We start from the raw sequence: 6,686 nt of genomic DNA on the forward strand, positions 1-6,686 counted from the left end.
CACCGCCGCCTCCCACGGCGCACACCTCGCTGGTGCCCACCAGGCTCTGATTAGCATTAGCCCCCAAATCCGCTTGATCTCGTTTTGCTTGAACTTAAATCTGCTTTTAATTTTTTCCTTTTCCAAAACGTGTCATCAGTGCGGTTGACCCTACCGACGGAAGGGCCCGCGTCCGGGATGGGGTTCGGGTGGGGGCTTTACTACCGCGCCCTCGGCGGGGTGTTTGTGATCGATTTCCCCTGTGCGGAAGGTCGTCTCTTTAGTTTCAGGTCTCAGCTGAGTTTCAGTGTCCTGTTTACATAAGGAATTACAAATAGGGGAATTGTTCTGGAAAAGCCTTTATCTGAGCAGTGCTGCCTCCCCATCCTAAATTCTCTGCCCAGTTGTCTCCATCTTCAGGGATTTGGGAGGGCTTTTGTCTTTTAGACGTTGATCTAAATGGTTGGTTGTGTATCTTAAGCGCCCACGTATCTCCAAAAGGCATGGCTGGGCGCTAGTAAATTGAATACAAGGAGAAATGAATAGCGAATGAATAAAGCGGAAAATAAAATCGACCTAGAGGAATGATTACACTCGTTTAAAATCAAATAGAAGGGGAAATTATAGACTAGAGATATAAATAAGTAAGCCTGATGCCTCAAAACTTGTCTCAGCAACGTGGACGAATGTCACAGCGATACTGCTGGAACACTATGGAAATCGTTGGCTACATAACCGTGTTAAACTTAATTGATGCTCTGGTTTTTTGAAGTGTCAGTAATAAAATATAGATTATCTGTATTTAAATAGCTGTTTTAAGTATCTGTCAAAGCTTCGATGTAGTTTTTGATGCAGATTTTACATTGAGTTAAAGTTTACGTCAGCTCTGAATAAAATGCAGTATAATGCAGCTGAGATGCATTTAAATATTGTTTTTTCTTGGTAGAAGAGAAAGGATTTTAAATTAGTCTAAATATCATAAATATTTCTTGAAGGCTGGTTGTGTGTGCTTCATGGCACCAAATAGTACCACACCATAGTTTTGGAAAATTGCTTTTGAGAATCATCAACAAATTGTATGGGCATTTTTGTCAGTGTTGTTTCATTGTGTGCCGTTAGCCTCCGCAGGGCTGTTTTGGGGGTTGTCAGTCCAAACTTGAATCAAATTCTACATTGGTCCTAACCCCTGGCTTTCCTTCATGTTAAGGAATATGAAATTTATTCGATCCTGTCCTGTTAAACAAAATGTTTTCCCAGCTTACATTTAAGGATGGTAGAAAGTCATTGTTAACTTAGGCGCTGTAGTAAAATTTTCTGTTTGATTTGCCCCCTGAGAGCAAATGCTAAATTCTAAATGCTTTCAGGGGCCAAAACTTACCTTCATGTCACAGACGTATGTGTTCACAGGATGAATTGCATGGGAGGGATTTGTTATCAAATTTATTCCACTGAGTGATTTTTATTTTTTTTTTTAACTGTTGAACGTTTTCAGTTCAAGGCTAAATCTCTCTCATTGTCCATGAGAGGTCAGCTGTATGATGTCAGCTGCTTGGGGCTTTTTTCTAATGTCAGTCTTTAAAGCAAACTGCCATCTGGAAAGCCAAAGAGCAGTGTGTATCCTAGTTGTTGATTAGTAATTTTAGGCTTTCAGTACCTTTGCTTTTTTTTTACCTGTAGTCACAAAACCCATAGAATTAGCATCATTGCAGACAAGTCAAACCTCTTTCAGTAGTTCTCCTTTCTACGCAATCATCTGATCATCAGTCAGATGTTTAGCTTTTGAAGCACTTCCGCAGGTTAACAGGAAAGCTGAAAGCTTTTCTTTTTTTTTTCTTTTGTCTTGTTTTTCTCAGTGTCATTTCTTTAAAAAGCGAGGCAGGCACTGCAGGAAGGCAGGGGAAATGAGTCCCTTCCTCAGAGAAACTCAGTAGGTGCTCTCTGCTGGGATTGCCAAGAGAGACAGCAGTTGCAGCGAGGGTGTGTATTTCTTGTGAGCTGGCTAGAGAGTGCTGATTTACTTCAAAGGAAAAAAACATGGAGCAGGCATGGGATAACAGTTGCTCTCAGGGGACGTGGGTAGCTGTTGAGCCAAAACCCTAAATGTGAAAGGCTGCTGGCTGTTAGTGGTCCCCTGAGAAGCATAGTCCCTTTTTTTTGTGTGTGTGTGTCTCTTTGCTTTTGCACCCTCCATGTGCAGGCCAGCTTCCTTGGCAGCCCATGGAGTGTTTTGCTGATGCTTGAGATTCTGCCTCACTGTCAGCAGCCCCATCGATTAGACGTGGTCAGGTCAAGGAGCCACAAGCCGTCTCCGGTGGCCAGGAATAGCTCCCTTCCCAGGAGATTTGCACTCTCCCAGGTGAACCGGTGTTTGCTTGTGTCCGTTAATCTGCAAGGACAACAGCAGCAACACAGATCCCAGCTTCAAGAATTTCCATGTGAAATCTACCTTGATACCTGGCTTCCTAATGCATTTGACCGTCTGACTGGTTGCCTCCTCTTGCCTGAGAATAATGATACACACTAGCTTTTTTTTTTCTTTCTGATGGAATTGAATATTGAAATTGGATTTTCATTGTTTCTCAGCAAATGTTTTCTAGTCTTTAAATATCTGACTTGTGCAACATTTGGTTAATCTGTGAGAAGATACTGTGTATGAAAATTAAATTATAATCAGCTGTCTGACAAGTCGTTTAAATTGTTACAGGTGAAAGAGTGAAATAGGTAACAGTGAAATTGTGATTTAAATGTAAAATCAAATATGGAAATTATCTAATCTCTAGTAAAGATAAATATAAAAGGAGAACCTGATTGCTCTGTGTACTAATGCATCTGAACTTTGGGCAGTGCTGAAAGTCTGAGAGTGGTAATGACAAGACAGAATATTTTAATCAGAAATCTATTTGATTTCTGATAAATCTGATTTATTTGTTTTGACATGCCAGACCTGTAAAGGTTGTATTTTGCCACCTCCTTTTCTGAGCAGGGAAGAAGAAAACTCACATAAACTCTTCTACTTCGGAGTATTTTTCTTATTGGATATCACATTGCAAGGTTTTGCTCTGTTACAAATTACTGGTTGCTAGAAAAGTGAGAATACAAAAGTAAACTTTTAAGTATTGCATATTTTGCTGATATTTGTGTGTATTTTGGTTAAGGTTATACGTCTTGCCTACCAAGACTCACACTCCTCAAGAGAAATTGAGTCCTCTGCAGTGGTGCAGGCGTGTTCTGGATCATCCAAGTCCTGAGATAGAGGCTGCGAAACGTTCCCTGTGCTTTAGATTAGAACAAGGTAACCTTATTCTTTGAATTTCTTCATTCATAAGTTGGCACTTTTGGTCTGGTATTTCACTCGTGTTTGGTGCTTTTCACAATTTAGCAAGCTTTACAAATGGTAGACATGCGGTTTCTTTCCTATGTACACAAGTCTTCCTCTGATACGTAAATGCTAACACCATTTGAATTTTTTTTTTCAGATGATGCATTAGTTTTAAAGGTTTCTCCTCCTTTGTTGTCCTCTTCTTCCCATGCATAACTTGGGTCTTTTGAACTTGGCAGTTTTTATCCATTGCTTAAAATAGCGGACCTCTTGACAAGAAGACTTTGATGCTAACTTTACTATTGGTATCGCTATTGAGATTTGACAAACAGTGCTTTTGGTTTTTTGCAAAGCCGAAGGTATCACAGTGCTGTAAATTTTTGAAGGCATATTTGCCCACAACTAATGTAGTATCGGGGCTTTGTTAAGTATTGGACAAACAAGGAAGAGCCTTGGCTTGACTGGTAGCACTGCTTTGTTGGGCTTTCAGTAGTCTCGAGTACTGGGATCGATCTGATGGCTGTTTAGTGACAGTGAACTTGTAGAGTTGTATCTGGGTGTGCTGAATTTTGTTCTAAGTAAATATCACCCAGCATTATTTCTACCTTTTTACCATCTACAATCCCAATTGAGATTGTAATCTAAGTGTTATTGAAGAAAGTGATTAAGGTAGGACGTTATCTTAAGGTTTATAACTCGGGAAGGAAGCAGCAAATGAACAGTATGGGCAGACAACAGGAAAGGGAAATAAAGCTAATGACAATAAGAGCTTATGGTTGTATAAGCTAGCTGCAGGCATCATTAAGAGAGATTGAGCGTGTTCCTGTATGCTTTGGAGGACATGGGTAGCTGTGGATTAGCCTTATCCCAAATCAGGCATTTAACTGCATTCATCTCTGAAGGCATCTGTCTCTTCGTGTTGACTATAAAAGGTTCTACAATGATTTATTGTTCTAGCAATACTTAATTGAGCTCATTTGCCTGAAGTTATGTGAGCTAAACTGTGGTTCCTGTGTTGGTAATCATCCCACCTAGCTTTGGAGTGGAATTTGGCTTGGGATTTGGACACTCGAGTTCAGGTTCAGGTGTCTGTAGTGTGAGCTGTGTCTGTGCTTGGCAGTCAATGGGAGTTTTGTCCATAGAGTCGGAGATGAGGTGTAGGTGTTGGCCTTAGGATGAAGTCAGTAGCTGTCTTGACTCCGTGGACAGTAATGGGTGGTTGACATTCAGCTTTCATCTGGTCACCTTCCGTCTGGTCTATGTGGTGTAGGGTATCCCTGCCTGGAGCTGAACACCAGTGCAGAAGCTCTTTTTATTTTGTCCCACACAGGCATTTAGTTCCATTTGAGATGGCCTTGGTTACCATGGCTGACTTGTTTCCATGCAGGATGGGTACAGACCTTCCATAGGTCCTCTGCTTTATCTGCCGTTCCCTTGATGCTATCTTGGCCTCCCAAGGGCCTCTCAGATGGCCCAAATCATCTATGTATGGGCAGGTGAATGAAGTCCATAATATGCACATGTAAACAAGCGAGAGGAGTATGTGACCGATTTTTCTCTTACAAGCTATTATGTAAATTTAATAGGCAATAAAGACACTAGAAATGCAAATTTATCGTTTAAAATTTAAATTGCTGTTTGGTTATCAGTTAAATCTTTCTCTGCAGAAGTCTCAGAGAGTGATATACGTCACAGAGTCATAGAATGGTTTGGGTTGGAAGGGACCTTAAAGATTATCTAGTTCCAAGCCCTCTGCCATGGGGAGGGACACCGTCCACTAGGCCAGGTTCCTCAAAGCCCTGTACAGCCTGTCCTTGAACAGTTCCAGGGATGGTGCATCAACAACTTCTCTGGGCATCTTGTTTCAGTGCCTCACCTCCCTCACAGTGAAGAACTTCCTGGTATCTAATCTAAATCTTCCTTTTGTTTAAAACTGTTATTCCTTGTCCTATCACTACACTCCCTGATAAATAATCCCTTCTCATCTTTCCTGTTAGGCCTTCTTTAAGTACTGGGAGGCCTTGTTAAGGTATCCCTGGAGTCTCCTCTCCCTCTCCAAACAACCACAGTTGTCTCAGCCTCTCCTCATAGCAGAGGTGTTCCAGCCCTCTGAGCATTTTTGTGGTCTCTTCTAGCCACACATAAGGTTATGACAATGAGTTGCTTTGATCCATATCTTTTACTTGTGATGAATTCGCACGTTTTCTGGGTGCTGTAAAAGTTTTTTGAGAAATTAGATGCCATGTATAAAACCTGTTAAGGGAACAGTATGTTTAAGGAGGGAATGGACTTGCATTTCCAGTGCAGCAATTCTATGCTAAAATGGCTTTAATTAGTAATTCAGTTAGACTTGATTAACTCTCACATTTCTAAAGATTTTCTTATCCTTTCTACACAAAGGATACATAATTCAGTTTTGAAACCAGATATGAGATTGTTGTAAGTATCTAATTTTTTTTAAAATACAACAGATTTCTATAATATGACTTCCCTGGTTTTTGTTTTGCAGTGCACTCTATCAGTAAGTATATGTGTATAAATACATACACATAATTTTATCCTAATTTTTAAAGTGAGAATGGCATTCTTCTTGTCTGGTACTGAAGTTCAAACTTTGTACTTGTACCTCGAACAGAGTTTTCTTCTTTTCTTCACTGAAAGGGTTGTCAAGCACTAGAACAGGCTGCCAAGGGAAGTGGTGGAGTCACCATCCCTAGAGGTGTTTAAAAGACATGTAGATGTGATGCTGAGGGACTTGATTTAGTGGTGACTTGCCAGTACTGGGTTAATGGTTGGCTTTGATCTCAAAGGTCTCTTCCAACCAAAATGATTCTATGATTCCCCTTTTAGCCATATGCCTTCAAGGGGGAGTTTTGAAATTTTGTTGTGCCTCTTCTGTTGGGCACTGAGTCAACAGTAACACTGATGTATTTGAGAATTATTAAATGTGCAGTCAAAAAACATTTATAATGTACCTGTTGTGGTTTAAGCCGACCCAGCTGGCAACAAAACAACCACGCAGCTGCTCAGTCACTCCTACCCACCTCGGGTGGGATGGGGAGGAGAATATAAAACAGAAGACTCAAGGATTGAGACAAAGGACAGGGAGGGCTCACTCACCGGTTATGGTCACACGCAAAAGACAAGACTTGACTTGGGGAAACAAAATCAATTTAAACAACACTACCATCAAGTCACCTGTTGAATCAGAGTAGGACGTTATCTTAGTCATCATAAATACAAACAAGTTTAAATAAATACACCTTCCCCCCACCCCTCCCTTCTTCTAAGGCCCAGCTCTGCTACCTCACCCCTTCCAGCAGTGCAGGGGGGCAGGGAATGGGGGTTGCAGTGAGTTCCATGTTGTTCTTGCCACTCTTTCATCCTT

The 6,686-nt window shown here is 41.0% G+C and overlaps 1 protein-coding gene across 1 annotated transcript in view; it reads left to right on the top strand.

Moving 5' to 3' along the window:
* Positions 1 to 3,141: 3,141 nt before the first annotated feature.
* Positions 3,142 to 6,686, top strand: part of SLAIN1 (SLAIN motif family, member 1) — a 50,897-nt gene continuing 47,352 nt past the window's right edge. The window contains exon 1 of the mRNA XM_010138820.1: positions 3,142 to 3,271. The gene's annotated coding sequence lies outside the window, so the exon portion shown is untranslated. The remainder of the gene's footprint in view (positions 3,272 to 6,686) is intronic.

Source organism: Buceros rhinoceros, unplaced genomic scaffold, assembly GCF_000710305.1.
Source record: "Buceros rhinoceros silvestris isolate BGI_N320 unplaced genomic scaffold, ASM71030v1 scaffold6196, whole genome shotgun sequence".
Lineage (NCBI taxonomy): Eukaryota > Metazoa > Chordata > Aves > Bucerotiformes > Bucerotidae > Buceros > Buceros rhinoceros.